This window comes from Lagopus muta, chromosome 9 (assembly GCF_023343835.1).
Source record: "Lagopus muta isolate bLagMut1 chromosome 9, bLagMut1 primary, whole genome shotgun sequence".
In the NCBI taxonomy this organism is placed as follows: Eukaryota; Metazoa; Chordata; class Aves; order Galliformes; family Phasianidae; genus Lagopus; species Lagopus muta.
This window is the reverse complement of record NC_064441.1, coordinates 14696665-14717733: the sequence shown is the minus strand read 5'-3', so window position 1 is coordinate 14717733 and position 21069 is coordinate 14696665. Positions and strand designations below refer to the sequence as shown.

Genomic DNA, 21069 nt, shown 5'->3' with positions numbered 1-21069 from the left:
TTAAAAATAGTGTTAATATATACCTTATTATTTTTCTACCTCCTTAAGTATGGCTCTGTTTAAAGAAGCAAAGAAAGATAAAACATCATTCCTATGCCTTCCATTTGGGAATCTGGCTATCCCAGAGAAGCATCACTAAACTAACAGGAAGCTAAATGATACTTTTGGATAATTCCCAAACTACACTGATTAACCTTCAGCTCTGCATCTATTATCTTTAGATTTCCATCTTGTAATATCTTCTGAAAAGGTGTCAGTGCTTCACAGACTTCTTTTTTGCTTTAATTCTTTTTCTGTCTCCACAGACAAAATTGCCTGGAGCAATTGCATGAATTTCAAGAGTTACAGAATCTTTTATCCAATTTATAATAATTTTTGTCTGTTCTGGTATTAAGGCAATTGTCTCAGGTGGCTTTTGCGTAAGTCCACCTTTTTTTTTTTTTAAAGCCCCTGTAGCAAAGTCCATAGAGGGTGTGAAAAACAAAGCCTAAGAGGCAGTTTTGCCCATGGTTGCTTGAAGATGGCACAGAATCATAGAAGCTGTTAGCTTGGGAAAGACCTCTAAGATTGTCTAATCTAACCATCCACCTACCCTCAACACTGCCCACTAAACCATGTTCCTTAGCACATGTACCTTGAACACCTCCAGGGACAGTGATTCTACCACCTCCCTGGGCAGCCTGTGCCACTGCCAGACCTGGAGTTGCTCTGCTTATGATTAAGGCTTCCTTAAGTTTTCACTCATGCAATAGGAAAACTTAATTGCAGCATAATGATTTTAAATGGAAAATACTTCCTAAGTTTCTGGTATTTCAAAGAATTACTGTGGGTTCAAAGCATTACACTGTACTCTGCTCACTTTTTTATAAAATGTAAACAGAGAGGAAAAAGCAACTCTGACCTAGTGCATTCAGTGACAAATTGAGCTAACTACTTGTTCAAGTGTAGCTGATCTTAGAATTTTGAGGTATCCCTATGAAAACAGTTCAGCACTCTTATAGAGGTCAAAAAACCACCAAGAACAAATATATTAGAAATTAACAGGTAAAAGACAAAATGTTGTAAATGAATAAATCTATTGTACACTTTGCCTTAGCCTACTATGGGAAATTCTACTTTCTAGTTTTGAAAACACTATTAAAGAATTGGAAGAGATGAGAATGTGTGATAAAAGGCAGGTCAAGCTAACTTAACAGCCTAAGATTTTTCAGGCTGGAAAAAGAACGCTTTGGAAGTGATGTGACATATCTGCAAATATCATTCCTGGCAAGGAGAAGGTGAAAGATTGATTGTTTCAAGACACAAGATGAAAGACACAAAACAATAAGCCTCAAAACAAATATGAAGCTACTTCTCCAGATAAGGTCAATGAACTCAGGAAATCACCACCAAAGGATGCTGTGACTTGGGAAAAAAATATATATATATCAGCAGATTGGTACCTGGAGAAAAGTCTGTCAACGCATTACAAAGGTACCACAACCGGCTGCAAAACTGCACCAGGTACAGATCTGCAGAAGCTGTGAGGTTTTTTTAGTTAAGCATTGTTGCTTATGGGCAGTACTTGCACATGCAGCTACAGAGCTGTTGGCCACTGTCAGTAACACCAACCCTACATCAGCCCTGGTATTATTCAGCATTTGCTTATGCTTCTACAATAAACTTCGCAAGTGTTCTGGCTGATCTGAACTCTGTGTCTTCCATGTTTGAACCCACAACCTAACCTATAGTAAGACAAAATACTGCAAGAACAACAGACAATTTAATGAAAATTCATATGCATGATACACACAATAGAGATTACTAATCTAAGTGTATTGTAATTCTAAAATTCTTATTATCCCAGTGCTTCAGATTTTCTCCTAGTTGGGAAGCACAATCTAGCCTCTACTTCCAAGTCAAAATAAGCCCATCCCATCAGTGAGTGTGATTTTGACATTAATTACAGTACTAGACTAAATGTTATATCTTTTCAGATCACACATGTGATACAGGAGCTTTCGTTGGACAAAACATCATTTGCTTTGCATGTATTACTTACTGATTTTATGTTATGAAAGATGGTCAGTGGAGCCCAACTTTCAGAAGGTTACACCAGAGGAGAAATGTTGAGCTTACAAAGCACAAACTCAGCAGGATGCATTTCAGCAATCTTCAGGATGCAACATGGCATAACATAAGAGGCTGTGTCAAGTCCAGGCTCAGTAGCCTCTAGAGTGAGAGCACGGCAGGTGATGAAGCAGTAGATGTGAGGATATCCTCATCCATTTTTAAACACTGCACTTTATTGTTCTCTACATTTTAGGAAACACACATTTATAAACAGCGATATTCATTCCATATTATTTAAACAGGGACATCTATGAACCTGCCAAATACTCCTTTAAGATGCTATAGTAAGGACTTCTTGAAAGATCTACTGGACAGGGAATGATTCAAAGTACAAAGTGAATGACTTACTGAGAATCCTATACCTTTCCTAAACCATACTATCTGAGCAGTTTCTGGGATAAGGCCCAGGAAATATCCATGAGCTCCTGTATAGTGCAAGCAGCACTAATATAGTAACTTCACTAGAAATACACTGTTCTACATTACACCTCTCATGCAAAAAGCCTTTGTGCATGTGAAAAATACCTTAAATATTATAATCATGCTGCCTTCCACAGCAAGTGGTCTCTCTAGACTGAACCAAACTTCCCATGGAGTCATCTCAACTAGATGCAGTTATCAGTCCTCATCTGTTACCTCCTCCTACCTGATTTCTGCACAACCTTTCTAACCATTACCCCCATAGCCTTATGTCAGTGAGCAAGAAGTTGCATGGGAAATGCTTAGGCAGGGTCATCATCCAGAGGTGCAAAGGTGCACCTGCAGCTGAAGTGCATTAGCTGCAGTTTTTCAAGCTTTTTTAAACTTAAAATATAAAACCACAGCATAACCACACATAAGCACAGTGGTTATTGTGCTTTACTTTGGACTTGGTTGGAGTGAGAACAGAGGGCTGTATCAAGCACTGAAAAAAATACTTCTCTTCATGTATGTCCACAAATGAGCAAGTATACCTGCATGCACACACACTGTCATGCAAAGGAAAGCACTAGAAGAACTTAACCTCCATTTTCATGTTAAAATAATGTTCTTACTAGTTCCAAAACTCAAAATTGACTAATCCCAGACAAAATGAAATTTAAGACTTGTAGACAAAATCCAGTTGACAGTTTTGAGTTCTGTCTGCATGAAGAAACTCAAACAAATTTTTTCTTCCTCACCACCACTCGTGTTCTGCAAAAAGTGCCTTTTGAGATTCCTGGGAGCTTAACAACAGGGAAATACATTCTTCTTCCTGATTGCCAGAAAGAAAAATACGGAGCAGGCTATCATTCAAGTCTTGATCTAGCTATAAAACAATTAAGCCCATTTTACATAAAAAACAGGCTTGTATATCAGTTCAAGTGTTTCATTAGTAAACTGAGAAGATCCAAGACACCAGTCACTCCAAGACCAAAGTAAACTCAATTTGTTTACACTGAAAATATACCAGCAGAAAGGAAAAAATGTAGCATATAGAGAAAGAAAAGGAAATAGTAATTTATGTACAAATGTTTATCTGGAAGAGATGTATTAGCTGAATTAAAGAAAGTGTCCTGGGAGAAGGATGAGATACAATCAACTGAAAAACAAACATCACAAATCAAACATTCACCTGAGTTTAATTTTTTCCCCCAATTCTGACAACTGTTTTAGAAAACCTGGACTATGTCATGTGCAGTTTACACAGCCTCTGAGAATCAGAATTGACAGGTTATACTATTCCTATATGGGAGTTCTCAGGTTCTTGCATTCTTTCCTGTTTTTTTAGCTACAGTCTGTAATCAACCTAGGACCTGCAGCTTAAATCCTAAAATTATAAGCATAAATAAAAGTTCTAATAGAGTGCTATCATTGCCAACATCAGATTTATCAAAAAATAAGCAAGGTTATCTAAATTAAATGGTATTAAATACATACTGGCCTCCTCTGTGCATTTAACTAAATTAGAGAAAGCTATTTGTTGCCTTAATACTGTATTCAGCTTGACATAGCTTATAAATACAGAGCAGGATTTCCATCTCTTCCACTAATTACCCCTAGAAATTTAAATCTAATAAGTGAGCTAGCAAGCCCTACTTTTTTTTAATTTGGAAACCAAAATACAGATCTTCTAAGAAATTCGGGTTGAATTCTGCTACTTTTTTTTTTTTGTTACAGAGGGCCTGCAAAACACTATTGAGTAAACTGGACTTTTGTAATTTATTTCACTATGCATTCACAAAGCCCCACACACAAGTATTAATAACAGCATTTAATACATATAACAAATACATGAGTACAACATATTGCTCTGCAGTTATTGCTATTAGGTGATTTTCTAGCACTCAAAAGGATTTTGCTTCTCTTTGGCATGCACAGTGCTACAGTAAGTCCAACCAATTAACCATCTCTGCTGACAAGCAGAAGGTCTCCATGCCTATTATCCTCTGCTAGCTTTTCCAACCACTTAATTTATTAATTCTTGGGAATGTTTGAGTTCATTTACATAAATACATCCTCCCCTCCTATTATGCTATCACATGCACTAGATTTTTTTTTCCCCTACAGAGCACTACTGAAAATTGTTAATGGCCAGACAGAGTTCATAATGCCTTTCCATACCATCCAAACATAGTCAATCTCACAGCACCCTCTTCTCAAAGTTTCTTTAATCAGATTAACATGTTTGCATTCACACAGAAAGGACAGCAAGCCACTGTTTGTCACCCGAGACACGCGACCAGCTAAGGAGAGGAGGGTCTCAAAGTAGGCAGTTCTTGCATTGTCTCTGGGTGTAGGTAGGCAACAAAACTCTGCCATTGATGGAGCTGGACAGACTAAAGGTACCAGCAGAACACAATTGTGAAATCTGGGAAACCAAGCCAATTATGGAAACAGCTGGGGACCCATGAAATAGGTTGTCTGCATTTGACTGCTTTCCAGGCCTTCCCTTGGTGAGACTACAGCACTATGAGGAGATAAACTGGAGCACCATGAACACACTCTTGACTTTGCATCTTGTATCAGAAGAAAGCCAGAGGCAAAGCTCTAAAACAAGGATTGAGTTGCAGATGACAGACCTGAGGCCACACCCTGCAGGAATTTTACCTTTACTGCTCTATTGGAGGTCCCTTACCTCAAGGTATCTCTAGAGCAGTTTTACTTATTTTCTCACCCAGTATCCCTATAATTTTGCAGCATTTGTATTCCTCTAGCTTTTCACATAACTTCTGTATATATTGCCTTCTTATACACACAAAGCTAGTGCAAATAGTGTGAAGTAAAATATTTGACTTAATTCAGTACCTTTTGCACCCTGTCATTTCCTGGTAGTTACTGACAGCATTCACAGAGGCTGCCTGCAGACGCCCCTTCTCCATGCGTCAGTCCTTTTCCTCCTTTCTCATACTGAAGTCTTTAAGGATCACAATTTTCCAGTTTGAATATTTTTACCCAAAATAAAGACCAGAACATGCTACTAAGGATTTTCTGATGTACGCAGCTGCCTTGCTTGTTCCCTCTTTCACAGGATTAGACTATGAGTGAATATAGTTGCCTGGCTGATTTGTCTCTTTATTCCACCACTTCTAAAAATAGCAGGAGATAGCAAAGGAATTGGGAATTTACACAAGGACAGGATACCTCTTGGGCTTTTTAATCCTTTAAGAATTATTTAGCAGCGATTACAGATTTGAGACTGACATCTCAATACAATGAAACCTTCAATTTATCCATGCTATCAGCAAGGCTCCAGTTGTTGCACAATTCTATAGCCATAGAGTTTGTTGCCATTAATCACTATTCTATACGATAGAATTAATTCAATCTCAGCTTCTGTTGTTTCAAACAGATGTTTCTGGCCACACAATGACAAAGATCTACTGAAATACATGAGCAGAGTATAAATAATGTCTTCCTGAGTCTGCAGAACAACCTGAAGAAAAGTTAATTGAGAGGTCTGTTTCACCCTAATCATCTCAAATGGCTGTCAAGTCTGGAACTAAAAGATAAGTTAAAATGTTGCCTTCAGTAATTATTCCTATACAAAGAATTCCAGCAGAAGCATCCAGCTTTTGTTCATAACCTCCAGTCTAAACCTGCCCATTTGGTGGAAAAATTAAAAAAAAAATTAATATCCCAAAGGAATTCAGTCTCATTATGAAACAATTTCATACTTAACTAACTTCAAGTGTCTTTTGACTTTAATTAAATGGGATCTACAGTAGCTTCTTTTGTTACTTCAGTGCTATAGCAAACTTGGTGTAAAAACATAGGTCCAACTTGCTAAACAGCTTTTAGCCTTCTGGGCACCAGGCTCCTGTGTATATGTGTTACAGCAAAACACAGCTTCACCGATCAGCCACAGACTGGCTTCGGTAGGAATTATTTGCACTACCTTACTGAGACCTCTAAAAATACAAGATATTAATCATGCTTTCTTCCAGCCAAACCTGGTGACTGCTACTGGTATCAGCAGTTCAGAATTTGCTCTATAGACACACACTGATGGGTGCAGCTGATGAACTGGATTGTAATGTCTAATTCTGCCAGCCTATTGGAGATCTACACAACGCAACTCGTGCCAACAACACAGCAAACAGCAGGGATGTCTGCTCCACACTTTGGGAGTCCTGCACTTCATTCATAGCTCTGACTAATGCACATTAGGCATCCAAAAGACAATATGCATACATGAAAAACGTAAAGACTGAAGCCTTAAGACTCGTGAAGTTCTCTGTTAGAAGCACATTTCTCTAAAAGAAGAGTAGCGGAGGACCACAGTTGACTCTATGGAAGCAGCTTTATACAGCCAAGACTTCACATGTACTTCCCACAGCAACAATTATTTAGAACAAAGAACAGAATGCAAGAGAGTAAAATAGGAGTTGATGAACATGGGAAATACCGTAAAAAAAAAAAAAAAAAATCAGACATAGAAAAGTACTGGCCCAAAGATACAGCCCATCCACCCAAACCACCTTGTCTTGGAGAGACAACAGAGCACTGAGTTCTGGGGCACTATGCTTTGTTTATAACATTTTATGCAGATTTCCAGGTCCTTAAGGACACTGTCAAGGTCTTTCACTTAGGAATACACAATTCCCACTGAAGTAACCTCACTGAGAAGAGAGCAAGTTTTACAATCTCAGAAATATGCCAACCCTTTAGCACATTTTCCTTATTGAGTACCAAGTCAAGCTACATGCAGTAAATACTGCAGAGGGCATAGGACTCCTGACCAGCCTCTGGCTGAATCCCATTCTGTAGCTGCATTGAAGGGGAGTAATTTCAGTGGAATCAGCAAAAAGTTTGATTTTGTATTGGTGCAGTATTCACTAAGTGCCTTTAGTGCATAGTATAACAGGCAGCTCTGTTGCTGGTGACCTTAATACTACTGATTACCACACAGTTTGTTGAGTAAGCACTGCATAAGTGAGCAAGTGGAAAGCACATCCACAGAATAAAGATAACACCACATCAATATGTCATTGTTAACTTTACAATAATCCAAAAATGTTTGTTAAACTAGAAGAAATTTCATTCATACCATGTGAACCCTCTTCCATGTCAGCATTAAGGCAAATAACCTCTACAGAGCAGTCTCATGATCAAAGACTGCAGAACCATACAAGCAACAAGGAAGCTAGGGTTTGCATATGTGCTTAATTATAGTTCACTGACTATTAGGGACTGTCTTTAAGAGCATTTCCTTCAAAGCCAAAGATCTGCTATCAGTACCTGAACAGATGACTTTCAGCATGCAAGTGCTGATTTCAACAACTCTAATGTAATCACAAAAAAATCTTCTGTGCAGATTACTATTCCCAGGTTGTAATTTGTATACACAGAACTAATGGTCTAACGTGACCTAAATAGGGAATGCCACATTGTTTGTTGAAAATGCAAATAGTTAAGGACCTTGAAAATAGTGGTTGCAGAGGTCACCTCACTGATCTGTTATCAAAGCTTGCATAATTAAGTGGATGCCACAGCCATTAACTTGCATATGGGTTTGTGTATGTCAGAGCAGGCCAGCTTAATCTAAAGGTGAATTCAATAATGTTATGCTGAATTGCAGTCCACAAAGCCTATGATTAAGGGTCAGCACACCTGGCTTCTGATTTGATGTCAGCTGCTAACCTTTCTTTGACCTTACTCCCTGCAGACTTTGACTATCACTATGGATATTTTACAATGTCATTCTGCTGATTCTCACAATGCAGCAAGAAGTATCACATAGCCTCACCTTTACTAAGTTAATTTCAAGACCTTCTCAGTGTTCACAGAAAACTAGCAATTTCCTAAAACAGCAGTGAGTTGTCATCTCACATAGGGAGGACTTGGATGGAAATTACAGGAAAGCTTACTTCTCCTTTTTCAAAATAACCAATCTATCCATTAGCCAGTGCGATCTGTAGAATTTGCATGCTTTTCATAACAGCACTGGTGACTAAAATTCATTCTTCCTTAGTGTAGCAGTGTGAAACAAACAGCAGAAAATTTTGCTTACGCTATGTAGGAAATCATTCACACTGCATGAGATTTCCTCCTTTACTGACTTTTATTGTTCTTCCATTTATTCATTTCCCTATATTTGGCAGGTTAGCATCTCATTTTTTTTGTTGATAGGCTGAAGCTTCATGCCCTTGAGTAGGACAGCCCAAAAACAAACCAAGTCTGTTGTGACCTACAGCTGCCTGCATATAAAAGGAAAAAAATACTCTCAACTTGGATTTCCATTTGCATCAGAAAATCTGTTCATTAGAAACCGTTCCTAATCTTAAATGGTTCTCTAAGCTCCATACCAACTGATTCTCCTCAAAGACAAACAAAAAAGTTACAATTCAGAAAAGTAAGAGGTGGGTAATCACACTCATATACCACACTGTATCATTTCCAAAAACACAAAGGAAGGGATCACTAGGATTTACTCCACAGTAGAAAAAGATGCATGGAGAATTTGATAGCTGTGTATTGCAGGAATACTGACCAGTTAGAATACACCATGGAATAGACTACAGAATATTCAACTGTTATTTCATGTGAGCAATACACTATAGGCTGATTTACAGAAAAATCTAAAGTATTCCAAGTAATATATTGACATTCATAGATAGGCATTTTGTCTATATTTCAGTTCACAGAAGCCTCAAAAAGTATCTTACGCATTAAGATACACAAAATGAAGTGTTTCTTTTAGATTACCAGTTATCAACTCCTACCTGTCTTGCACGTACAGGGAAAACAGGGCTTAGTTATGGAAGCTGGCAGCCCCATAAAATGTATAAACAGTACCAGGAGACTGTGAACCCCTTTGATGTTCCTAGTTCAATGAAGCAGTATAACAATCCTACCTCCACTTACAGTGTACATATCATAATCTACAAACAACTAGATACCACATCACTCTATAACAGACAAAGCCTATTGGGAAGCAGCTGAAACTAGTATGAATTTAGAGCTTACCATCTACAGCAGGAGCTGCAAGTCTTAAGCAGGGACTGAAGTTGCTGTTTGCATTACAGACATTTCAGTGAGGCTTTACATCTTGGAATCTGGAAGTTTTGTTTGGAGGCCATTCATAACTTGCTTTTCCAGTTTCAATTAGGCCCACTAAGGAAGACATTATTTCCACACCCCACTGGAAGAAGGCTCAGACCTTCTAGTTCTGTACAATTGTTTTATGAACACTACTGGCACATGCAGGTGAAATTACTGATCTTCTCCATCATAGTCATGCACCCAGCAGGTGAAGGGGAGTAATCTCCAACAACAAATAATGAAAAACAGCTGTGGCAGAAAAGGGCAGGCATCTGAGGGCTGGCACAGCTGCAGCCAGTAGGGGAAGGTGGGGCTTCCCAGTTCTTCAGGCTGAGCACCTTACAGTCCCCAGGGTGCCCAGGTCCCTGCCCCAGCACCCTCTCCTCCCAGGGAAACCCATGATGCTCCAGCTTGACTCTCAAGGCTTATTTTCTGTGCAGTCATCTTTCATCTTCACTTATTCCTCCAAACAATTCTTGCTTATCTTTATTTCCTTTTTTTCTGTCTGTTAAAAAGAAAAGCAGCTGTCAAACAGACCTAGTACAGTCCTGCAAAGCCTGATAGTTCTTTTTCTCTCTATTAATATTTTTCAACCAAAATAGGCATACTATAATTTAAAGCCCACCTGGTTCTCAAAACAGGGCTTAACACCTGTGCTGGCTCTCTACAAAAGAGAGAACGTAGTCCTTCATAGTCACTTCTGCTAGATTACCTTTGCTATCCAGTCTATCCATCTCATTAGAAAAAACTACCCAAAGCAAAAGGAATTTCCATATAAGGCATAGAGAAGGTACAGACATTTGCTGGATGTCATGCAGCCATTCTCTCCTACATCCATATCCATAATGTCCATATCTGTAAGCCTTCTAATAGCACCAGCAACTGTCTGCACAAAGTACGTTGCATTTGCTTCCCATGCAGGTTCTCACTGGCACATACAGCAATCTCATTTTGCTTTGTGTGGAACTTTCATATTTTTCCCCCATTATGAGTCCCAACAGCCCAGATTGATAGCAGACCCAGCTGTCCTTTATAATTACATTTTAATGACTTAGGATAGTTGTTTGCATTTTGGCAACTTGTTTAATAGTGATGACATTTAAATTGTCACAACTAGGCTTCAAAGTTATCAATTTATTAGATGATCAGGAAACTTCACACCCATTGTGGGGTACTATTTTGGCTGCAAATTCAGTAATCCATCAGCAAACTGATTTGTGTAATGAAGGTTATTTCATAGAGATATGCTTTAGTTAATTCAGCCCTTAAATGCAGCAACTTGCACAAATTAAGAAGGTTCTGATTACCTGTTTACTATGGCTACAGATTGACAGATACTCTAAAAACAGACATTGTGTTTTGTCTTCTGGTACTTTCTTCATTTCAGTGTACTTTTTCATACATTCTGAAGTTATGATTACTTCAGAGAAACTTTTCTTTCACACACCAATAGATACACTCAAGCACAGCACAGATTATGTACATGGAAGGTTTTTTTTTTGCTATTTCACTTCCCCCAACCTAACACTGCATAAGAACACATGTTCAACTTCTTATAAAATAGAAGAAGTTATGAGTAGCAGACATATTTACCCCAATTTCCTATTCTAAATATCCAGTTTAAACCAGAACACTTGCTCCACCAGCACATTCTCAACACCGCTTGGCTACTCCTCTCCCTCCCTGCTTCCTATTTCCAACTTAACGGTCTCAAGTCTCCCTAACATCTTCCTGACCAGCTACCTGGAAGAGAAACACCACGTGGCACAGGCCTGTAAAGCTCTGTCCTTACTCACAAAGCTGCTGATGCAGTGGGTATCATGACCGCTACATGCAGGAGCCACAGGTAGCTGCAGGGAGCAGTTGTTCTGCCCATAAGCAGTGCACAGTTCTGGCAGATGCAACTCAAATGGGTTCATCGATTCAAAAATTAACATGAGGCTAATTTATAGTAGAATTGCCACACATTCATTTCTTCAGAAAATGAAATTAAATCCATGTTCCTATATGGCTGATGACTGATATAAACATGGGTACATCAGCCATCTCTGAGGAGAGCAATGCTGACAGGAGCAGGAAGGGGAGTAACACTTGCTGCCAAGTTCCCAGCATCAGAAGTGCCTCCACTGGAAGGTACCATGTGCATGCAAACTCACATCCTTTGTGCTCCAACCTACTTCAGGGACACAGCCCAGGTAAGAGGATCTGCCAAGAATCCTCCTGCAGAGAGGACTGTCTTTAACACATGAACAGTGAAATTCTAACAAAAGTTTTTTGTTTTTTTTTTTTTAACACTTTTAACTGACTTTTCCCCCTTATTATGGGCATCACCTTCAAGCAAGCAATCATTAAGTAAACAGATCTAAAAGAAGTCATTTCAAATACAGATTCCTTCCACTAAATTCCCTCGAGCGCCCACTCTGTAGCCCTTGGGCAAACTCCAGCAAGAATTATCTCAAGAAGAAGCCAATGCTCATTAATCAAGCAGAGGCCTGGCTGAAATATTCACAAGCAGCTGTGCAGAATGCTGAGTCACCTCATCACAACTGATCTTGGTACTTCACAATGCCAAAAGCTGCCAGAGACCATTATTTTACAGATTGAGAGCTAGTAAAGAAAACAAATAATTAAAAATATTTTTCTCAAGGTCACTAAACAGAAACAAAAATTAAAAAGCAATGAAGAACCAAAGTAAATGTGACAAGTAGCAGAAAAATACATATTACACAGCTGCTGAAATAAAAAGCTGCAAATGCCCACATGTATTTTGGTTGGAGAGAAAGAGGTTCCCAAGGGAAATCTCCAAGAAAACCCTTAGAGTCTCCTGGAAGTAGGAGGGTTTGCCTCCCTGGAACACCTGAAAAACCTGCCCTTCTACCTAGAAAGCAGGAAGATCCCCATAAACCTGAACAAGTTCACATCAGCACCCACACAGAAGGCCAAGCACTACCTGTACTCCCTTGCTGGAGCCCGTTCCATACCAATGACATGCTCTCCACTGCAGCCTCTGCTTTCAGGATTGTCTGTGGAACAGGTAAATAACACAGCTCTAGGCTGCACTGCTTATTTGCACTCAGAGCTGCATTGCCTGCTCTAAGCAGGATGATGTGAGCTCTGCCACCTCCAGCCCCTGAAGACAGCTGCAGCCAGGCCACAAGCCTTGTGATTGTGTTTAAAGACTAGAAACATCAGCAGATGGGTGACAGGCAATAACTTCTAATAAAGCAGAAAGTAAGCTACAGAGGACAGCAGCCTGAGCATTGAGGCTGCTTGTACAGTGACAGCATCACAGCAGACCATTTCTCAGCCTCAGCTGCACACCATGACAGGCAGGCACAGGTACAACACTGAAGTAGCTCCTACTGCTGCTCTAGGTGTAGAAAACTTCTACCTGTATTTGCTGGGTCTGCCAACAAGCAGCACTACACACTTTTGTCTGTACTTAGAACATGATGGCTACAACAGCAGTATGACAGAAAGGAAGTGAAACTTGTTTGTGTTTAGGTTAGCTTCAAACAACACCTATTTCCTATGCACACAGATGAGAAAGGGTACTGCCACTCTGCTGCTGGGCACAACTTCCAGGATGCTCCAAAGTTAATCAAGAAAAACATCCCTCAATTTGTATTTAACTTTGAAGTCTGTTTCTGTTTTAGAGTTGAAGGCCTCCTCTGCCAGAAAGTTCTTTTACTTATCTTCCAGCTGGTCAGATAAAATATATTACATTTGCCAGAAAATTCTTTTTTGCCAGGCATGGCTGAAAATTCTCTTGACTGCAATCTGATAGCTACAACCTACAGGAACAATGCAACTCTCTGGTTTGGCAATATTCAATAGTTTTATAGTATTTGATTATAATCCTTACAATATTGCCTATATTAAAAAGCCTTAAATGGCCATAAAACCCATTTGATCTTCATTTCAAATACCTTTCTCCTTTGTACTGCAGCTTTATAGTTCCTGCTGAGTGCTTTAAAAACTGAACTAAAGGAAAAGGAAGTGCCTCTATGGGACTGATCTTAAATGGGGATCCTGGGCAGCGGGTGTGGGGACCCAGGTGGGGCTGGTAAGGGCAATTGAGGCTTATGGGTGCACACCCCATGACTTAAAGACAATTCTAGAAAGTTAAAAGCAAACCAAAACAAGCAAATAAGCAATTCCCAATTCAATTGTGAATATAATGCTCAAGGAATTCAAAGCTTCCAAGGGAAATACAGGTTTTTTTTCACTATACAAAATTCAGAAATAAGACAGAGTCACAAGGTAAAACTTCAGGTCACCTTTCAGAGACCAAAAGGCAGCAGCTCTTCTTCCCAATGCTTCCTGAACCTCTCTGCAGGGGGCACACGATGTGGATTGGTACGGTGAGTGTACATGCTGTAGAAGTGACATTAGTTCAAAGAGATAAAGCACAAAAAACACAAGTTCTCCACCTATATCCATGAGAACACAGAACAGGAAAAGACTTCTAAGAAGAGGCTTATTGTAACTTCTGGAGAAATTCCTTCACTATCTTAGACAAATCCTTCTTTACAGGGAGTGCCAGATGAAGCCCTTCAGTATTGCTTCCAGATTAGCTCAACTTTCAGAGCCAGGAACTTGAGAGTACTGAAAAATGATGTTCCCTTGCCCTACAGAAACACTGCTCCAGTTGTCCTTGCACAGTACAGGCTGGGAGAACACACAAGAACATCACCAGATTACTGATACAGCCTTGCAACAAAGCTGTTAAAAAATTAATAAGAAATAAAAAAAGGATCAGAACCCATATTTTCTGAAAAAAAGAAAAAAGCCCTACAGTACTTGAATACTTTACAGAAATAAGAAAAAAATCACAAATTCTTATTGCTACAGTATTAATAAAGACTCTCTACCAAAAGCAGAATATAACTTCATTTTGCAGTTATAGCAACTATAAGCAATGAGATGTAAGTTACGTTGCACCTGCAAAAAGAACTACTCAATAGAATACTTTCTGCATATAGCATTATTATAATCAACAATGTTCAGGCTGCTTTATTAATGATTACTTTGCTAATGATTATTAAGATTCCCCTGGTCAAGCAAAACAAAGAGAAGCGTCTGCTTGTCCATTTGCAGCAAGTGGGCAGCTAATACAATGAGAAAGGTATTGCAACAAAGGTAAGACAACAGAAGGAGTAGCACAACAGATACTGAGAAGGAAAAGAAGAAGACCACTTACCCATCTCAGAAGATTCTATATTTGCAAAAGAAAACCTCACCAGAAAGGATCTCCAAAAAGAGACCCTTCACCAGGGGCAGTCAGCCCTTAAATGAGGTCTAAGAGAGGTGCAGCCAGGCTCCACCCCTTCTGGTCACACAGCTGAACTGCCTTCACCTGTGCTCCCAGGGTTGTCTGAGTCCTTTCCCCAAGTGCTCAATCAGTGGTTCAGGCCATGACTCAACAGTTACTGAACACTCGTTGCATGTTTTTAAATCAGTTTTAAGGGATAGCAGTTTTCTATCTTACTGTTACAGTTTGTTTTCGCCAGTGACCTTGAGTTATATTCTCTTGGATTTTGATACCTTTTTTTAAAAGGCTCTTTAATTGAGTAGAGAGAGCATCTGGTACTGTCCTCCCAGCATATTTTACACGTTCATTTCCTTAGTATTGTCTTTTGGTTTATTTCATTCTCCATAGGTGACATACAACAAGTTACACACCACTGATTGAGCACCTGGGCAAAGCACCCAGTCAGCCCGTGGAGCACAGGTGAAGGCAGTTCAGCTGTGTGACCAGTAGGGGTGGAGCCTGGCTGCACCTCTCTTAGACCTCATTTAAGGGCTGACTGCCCCTAGGGAGGAATCTTTCTGGAATTCTGTCCTTGGTGGAGCTTTCCTTTGCAAACCTAGATATGGGTGAGCAATCTTCTTTCCTTCCTTTATAGCACCTTCTGTTATCGTGCCTTTTCTATAGTATTGTCTTGTCCAATTGCTATAATGCCACTACATACTGACTGTCTAGGAAAGCCATAATTCTTTTCCTGTAACTACTCTTCTGCATTTTTCTAATATTTCTGAGCTAGTCCGGCTTAGCTTCCTCATAATTAACATCAACAGTGTTTCAATTATGCTATCAAATTTCTAGCATTAAAAAAAAAAACCGATATGGATTTAATCAATATTTATGCATTCTGTAGCAAGCTGTTCCTTCCCAGTTATTTCATGGTGAAAAGTCTCTGCATGTATCTCAGAAAAATGAGGTCTGTTTTACTGCCTCCAAAACCTGTTTAAACCTTGTGCCATTAAGCAAGAGAGATTTCAATGTTACTTTTTTATTATTGGTCAACATATGACTAAGCTGTATGTTTACAGTGATAATAGGTGTAATATAAATATTTACATGGATTATATAGCTAGCAGCAAGGCATAAGCAGCCTTAACTGAATGCATCATGGGACATGAAAATGCTGTTTTTATTTTTCATTTTCTTTCCAAGTATTGAATTAACTTCTTAATCAGCTCCGGTGTATATAAGAAACAGAACTTATACTGTTAATAGCTGCTTAAATAAGACAGTGAAATTGTTGCATGTGTTGTACTTTTTAGCTAGGCGGAAGAGCTGGCACCTAAATTGCTCCTCTTACTCAAAAACATCTTTCAGGGCATCTTAAAACAACTGGGTGATCTCATGTACAGGAAATCTATGAGCATGGCTAAATCAATGTCACCATGTTTTAAAACTGACCATACAAAAGTTGTGGCGTGTAAAACAGTATTTTCTATTTTTTAATAAGAAAAATGGACTTTCAGGTAAAAAAGTGGAAGAAATCCATGAGGTAAATAGCATGAGATCAGAGAAAGAGAGAAGCAGGGCTTTTATTTCTTAAGTATACATATATATGTATACATACAGCTATTTATGTTGTAAAAAGTAATATTTCATGTGGGCTTTTTTAGCAAATTTTTTGAAAACGTGGAAAGGAAAAAAAGCTTAATGCAGTATCAAATCCTGCACTCAGCTATCAAGCACAAGAACACACACACATGGCCCATGAATCGCAGCACCTGAATGCATCATTCACTTAGCCTACAATTGTTCCTGTGCCTCCTATTATTCAGGCTTTATAAAAAACCTAAGATAGAAAACATACGATTGAACAGGTTAACACAGGATGTTAAGAATGCAGGGCTTCCAGGTCCCAGCTATGACCTCAAGTCTCATACATCCAGTAATAAGATCTGAGCCTACAGTCGGGCAGTAAATACTGCATGGTTAAGAATTACAGACTGGAGTTACGGCTGCATGAAACTAGAGTAGGCTATTACAGAAAATGGTGCCAATTATAGAAAACCTGGTGTATGTTAGGAAAATCTATCGTTCTGACTCCCACATCCTGTGATTTCTATGAATTATGACGATTAGCGTTAATTGAGGTAACAAATCTCAATGTGCCAAAACTGAAGAGCTTAGCATAAGGTGTGTGGATGGCAGCACACTGGACGTGCCCTCCTCTTTTGGCTTCTGCTCTCTCTTGGAAGAGAGCAGAATGCTGCAGTTGCTTGTTTTGGCACAGCCTGCTCCTTTAACTCCATCCCCACCCTGTTTCTAGGAATTCAGCCCCTTTCATGCCTGCCAGTCTGCTGAGCTGTGCGCTGTTTTTGGAAGGGCAGATTACAACTTTCACATAAATACTATGACATACTCGTGTGAATTGCCAAGATGTTCTACGAAACCGAAGTGCCGCAGAACTGACAGCAAAGCAGGGCCGTTAGCAAGTAGCTTTAGCTACGGTCCGTGTATGATTCGCTTCTCATACTCGCACCACCGGCTCGCCAGCCGTTGTGACAACCTCCTTCACGGTGTCCGTTTCGCTCGGCGCGTTCCCACTGAGCAGCACAGCCGGCGGCCCGGCGCCCGCAGCAGCGCTGGGAACGACGCTTAACGCAGCGACTCGCACGGCGCACCGCTTCAACCACCGTGTTCTTCTCAGAATCTCTAGCGCCTGAATAAAAAGATGAAGGAGCTGAACTGTTCGACTTACACGACTCATTACAGACCTCTCCGGCTCCCCGTTAACCGCAGCTCGCAGAGCACGGCCGCTCTTTCCCGCCGCGGGGCGGAGCCACTCTTGAGCATGCGCGGCTGAGGGGAACGCGGCGGGCGGGACTCGAATCGGCGGACTGGAGACCGCGTCACGTGGTGCGGCGCCGGGGTCGGGGCAGAGAACGTGAGTGCTGGGGCGGGGCGGGAAGGGACGGAGGGAGGGGGCGCCCGCGCCGCCGTCTGGTAGCGGACGAGTCCCACCGCCCCCCCCCTGCGCACTGCGGGTCTCTGCCGCTCGCCGGAGGGGTGGCGCGGCGCTGCCTCCCAGCCGCCCTCTCGCTCTCCCTCCTTCTCCAGCCCTGAGGAAGCTCGGCGTTTGCGCCCCGCTGTACGGTGCCCACCCGGCTGTGGTTGGCAGCGTTACGTGCCCCCCGCTCCCCTTCCGTCCCGGCGCGTTCCCCTGCGGCCGGGGACGGCCGCTACGCGCTGCCTCACCCGCTGTTGGCGGGCAGCGAAGCGAGTTCCGGCCTCTGCGTTTTACTCTGTTGTGTCGCGCGGAGTTCCGCCCTGATGGGGTTTTGTTCGGGCAGCGCTGCTGTGGTGCGCGAGCAGTGCTGCGGCCGTGTCAGCCCTGATAGCGCCTATCGGCGGCATGCGGCTCCTGCGCTCATCTTGGCAGAATTGATAGGAATAACGAAATGTCTTCTTACTTTTTGCCAGAACTGCATCCGCTTTTTTTCCTTAAAGCAGTAAGATGGTTAAGAAAAGTAACTACAGCCTGGAGTGCTGAGCTCAGAAGTGCTCTCGTGCTTCACGGATCTGGAGGAGGGGAGGAAATGCTGGTTGTTTCACTTTAATTACACCGAGGGGTTCTTAGCTAAGCGTGGGAGGATGATCCCCTGCTGTGGGGATGCAGTTTTAGGATGGTGTGAGAATTGCAGTCAAGTACGAACAGTACAATCTTAATGGAAGCAATTAAACGTCTGTGAAATTAAGAATCAAGCTGGGTCCTATTCTGAAATCTACTTTGTTCTGATTTGGAGCTATAGATATATATATATAACTGATGTCCCTTCAGCAGTCCAGTCACACAACTATCAATATTTACTAAAGCTCACTTCACTTATGTACCTTATGAACGTTTAGATGTATCTTAGCTGTTAGAAGGGTAGTTACTTACTACCAGTTTTGAGACAGGATAGTAAAAACATTTATCACAACTTGTGTTGCTTTGTTCCACAGAACAGGGAAGGAGCTTAATATATCCATTGTTTCCCCCCTGAAGGATGTTTTGCTGGTACATAGTTCTGACTGGCTTCTCACAGAGGTTTAAAAAGAGCTGATGTTTCAGAGATTATCTGCTAATTTGTTTTTCTTCCTTGCTCAATCAAAAATGCTTCATCTTTTTGACCACATATGGCATATAAATTTAGGAATACAGAGAAAATGGTCTCTGTGTTGCTTTTTAGTATTTTTAAGTGATGAAACCAACAGCAGCATGTGGCTCCTGAGTGAATTTGGAACAGATTTTTTCCAGTGAAGGAAAACACTGAGTTCATTAATTTCTAGTGAACGTCATTTCTAAGGAGAGATACTAAAAGGTAGCCTTCCATTAAAATCTGTGAAGGTTTCTGCTTTTGTCTGCTCTACACTACAACTGTAGCAGAATTTCTATTGCATGAATTTATATAAGCCAAAACGGCTCTTTTTGATGGTAAGCCTGAAGTGTTCTTCCTGACTAGAATAATCTGCACCCGTGAAAAGAGCGTGTGTGTGTAAATGCACTTCTCTGTATGTATAAATATACCCACACAAAGGCAATACGTAATAGAAATATTAGGTTGTTCCATCTGGGGAGCTGATTTGTATTGCACTACAAGAAGTGATTGATCTTTGTCTCCAGAGGAGGAAATAGTGGATCTTACTGATGTATGTGTTACCAGTAAATCCTTTTCACCATACATCAGGCCTTGGTCTTGAAGCACAAGAGCATAGTATCTATTCCCACAGTGACTGCCTATGAAAGCAAATGTACAGACAGAAGGATCAGGGTGGAATGAGTTCATGGTAGACACAGTGTTTTATGCAGTGATTGTATTTAATGTTTCAAAGCTTGTTGTAGCTGTAGCTGACCTTTTCCCTGCATACTTATTAAATAAAAGCAGGACAGTTCACCATGTTTAAGATGTTTGTGCTTTTTCTTGCATGTTTTTTTTCTTGTTTTGTTTGTTCTGCCTTCCTTGGTCCCCTTCGAAGTTTGAGGCCAATAGTAAGTGCATTCTGCTGATGCTTCCTTTGTAGAACTCCTTTTGCCTTAAAACCACAGTTTCTGTTCTGTTCTTTGCTTGGATATAAGACTTTGTACTGAGTTTCAATCTTCATAGATGAATAGTGTGGGTCTGCTGGGCTTTATTTGCAGTCTGAAACAGTTTATGCTCAGGATTTGATGTTTGCCCTTTTCATCCTTTACGTGTTTCTAGTGGTGTGGCTTTGGTTTTGTGTTTTTAATTTGACCTAGCTTCAGTCTGGATCTGTGGGCCAAATGCTCAGGTTTTTCTTCTGGAGTGCTTCTCCTTCTCCTACTTTAGTTTCATCTGAAAGGAGAAGAAAACACTTTGTAGCCACTCCAGAGAACTGCGGTGGCATCAGTGGGACTGATGGAGAGTTTCACTTCAAAATCACACTCCCAATCCAAAGTGAATCGCTAACCCTGGGGTTTCTTCTGTCAGCAGAGCGTTGTGTAGTGCTGAGGTCCCCCAGTACAAATGGTTTTTGGGAGGCATGAGGAGAACTAAACAGTGCTAGAGAGAAGGTTGCTGACAGACCTTCCTGGTGGGAATGTGCCATGCAGGTAGATGACAGCTGTGCTTACCTTCAGTGGAAACGAGATGCATTTCTCTTGTGTGTTTGTAACGTCTGGGCTTACCTCGCAGTGCGGCTGTTGAGGAGCAGGGCAATGGGCTGGGTTTTGTTTCACATCATCATGAATCACAATTTTAGAGTCAACTTCTAGAAGTTTAGAGGGGAATGAGGGTTTAAGGAGAATCTTTGACTTCAAACTACAGCTGTAGTAGGAAAAGACAGTAATGTTTCATTTGAACTACAATTTACTAAAATATTTACTTATTGGCATGACTTTTCAGTGATCTGAACTCATAATATTTTATGGCTGTCAAGCCAGCCAGGGAGTTTGTCACAGTAAAAAATGAAAGCTTATGTGCTTTGCACTTGATTAGTACTGAACCAATGGATTCTGAGAACGTTTAGTTCAGACCTTTTTCCTTGAGTAGGTGACAAAAATGCAGACACGTGGCAGCCGAGGAGCAACACAAACGTCCTCTTCAGGTCCCTGCTGGAAATTTGTACATTTAGAAGTGGGTGGCATAGTTTAAAAAAAGAAAAAAAGGAAAAAAAAAAAAAAGAAAAAGAATAAATGCTTCATTGTT

General features: G+C 40.6%; 1 protein-coding gene and 1 long non-coding RNA gene across 4 annotated transcripts in view; one reads left to right on the top strand and one right to left on the bottom strand.

The window, feature by feature from the left end:
* Positions 1–9028: 9028 nt before the first annotated feature.
* LOC125697846 (uncharacterized) lies at positions 9029–14892 on the bottom strand. 2 transcript variants are annotated; one of them, XR_007378956.1, is made up of 4 exons: positions 14819–14892; positions 13896–13992; positions 12566–12638; positions 9029–10120 (listed from the first exon to the last, which is right to left on the bottom strand). It is a non-coding gene; the product is annotated as an uncharacterized LOC125697846 (long non-coding RNA). The 2 variants fall into 2 exon arrangements; XR_007378957.1 differs by lacking the exon at positions 12566–12638.
* Positions 14893–15417: 525 nt separating this feature from the next.
* RHBDD1 (rhomboid domain containing 1) overlaps positions 15418–21069 on the top strand; it is a 33052-nt gene continuing 27400 nt past the window's right edge. The window contains exons 1-2 of one of the 2 annotated variants that reach the window (XM_048955498.1): positions 15422–15495; positions 17190–17807. The gene's annotated coding sequence lies outside the window, so the exon portion shown is untranslated. Of the gene's footprint in view, positions 15496–17189; positions 17808–21069 lie in introns of both variants that reach the window. The other variant, XM_048955499.1, reaches the window with a different exon arrangement.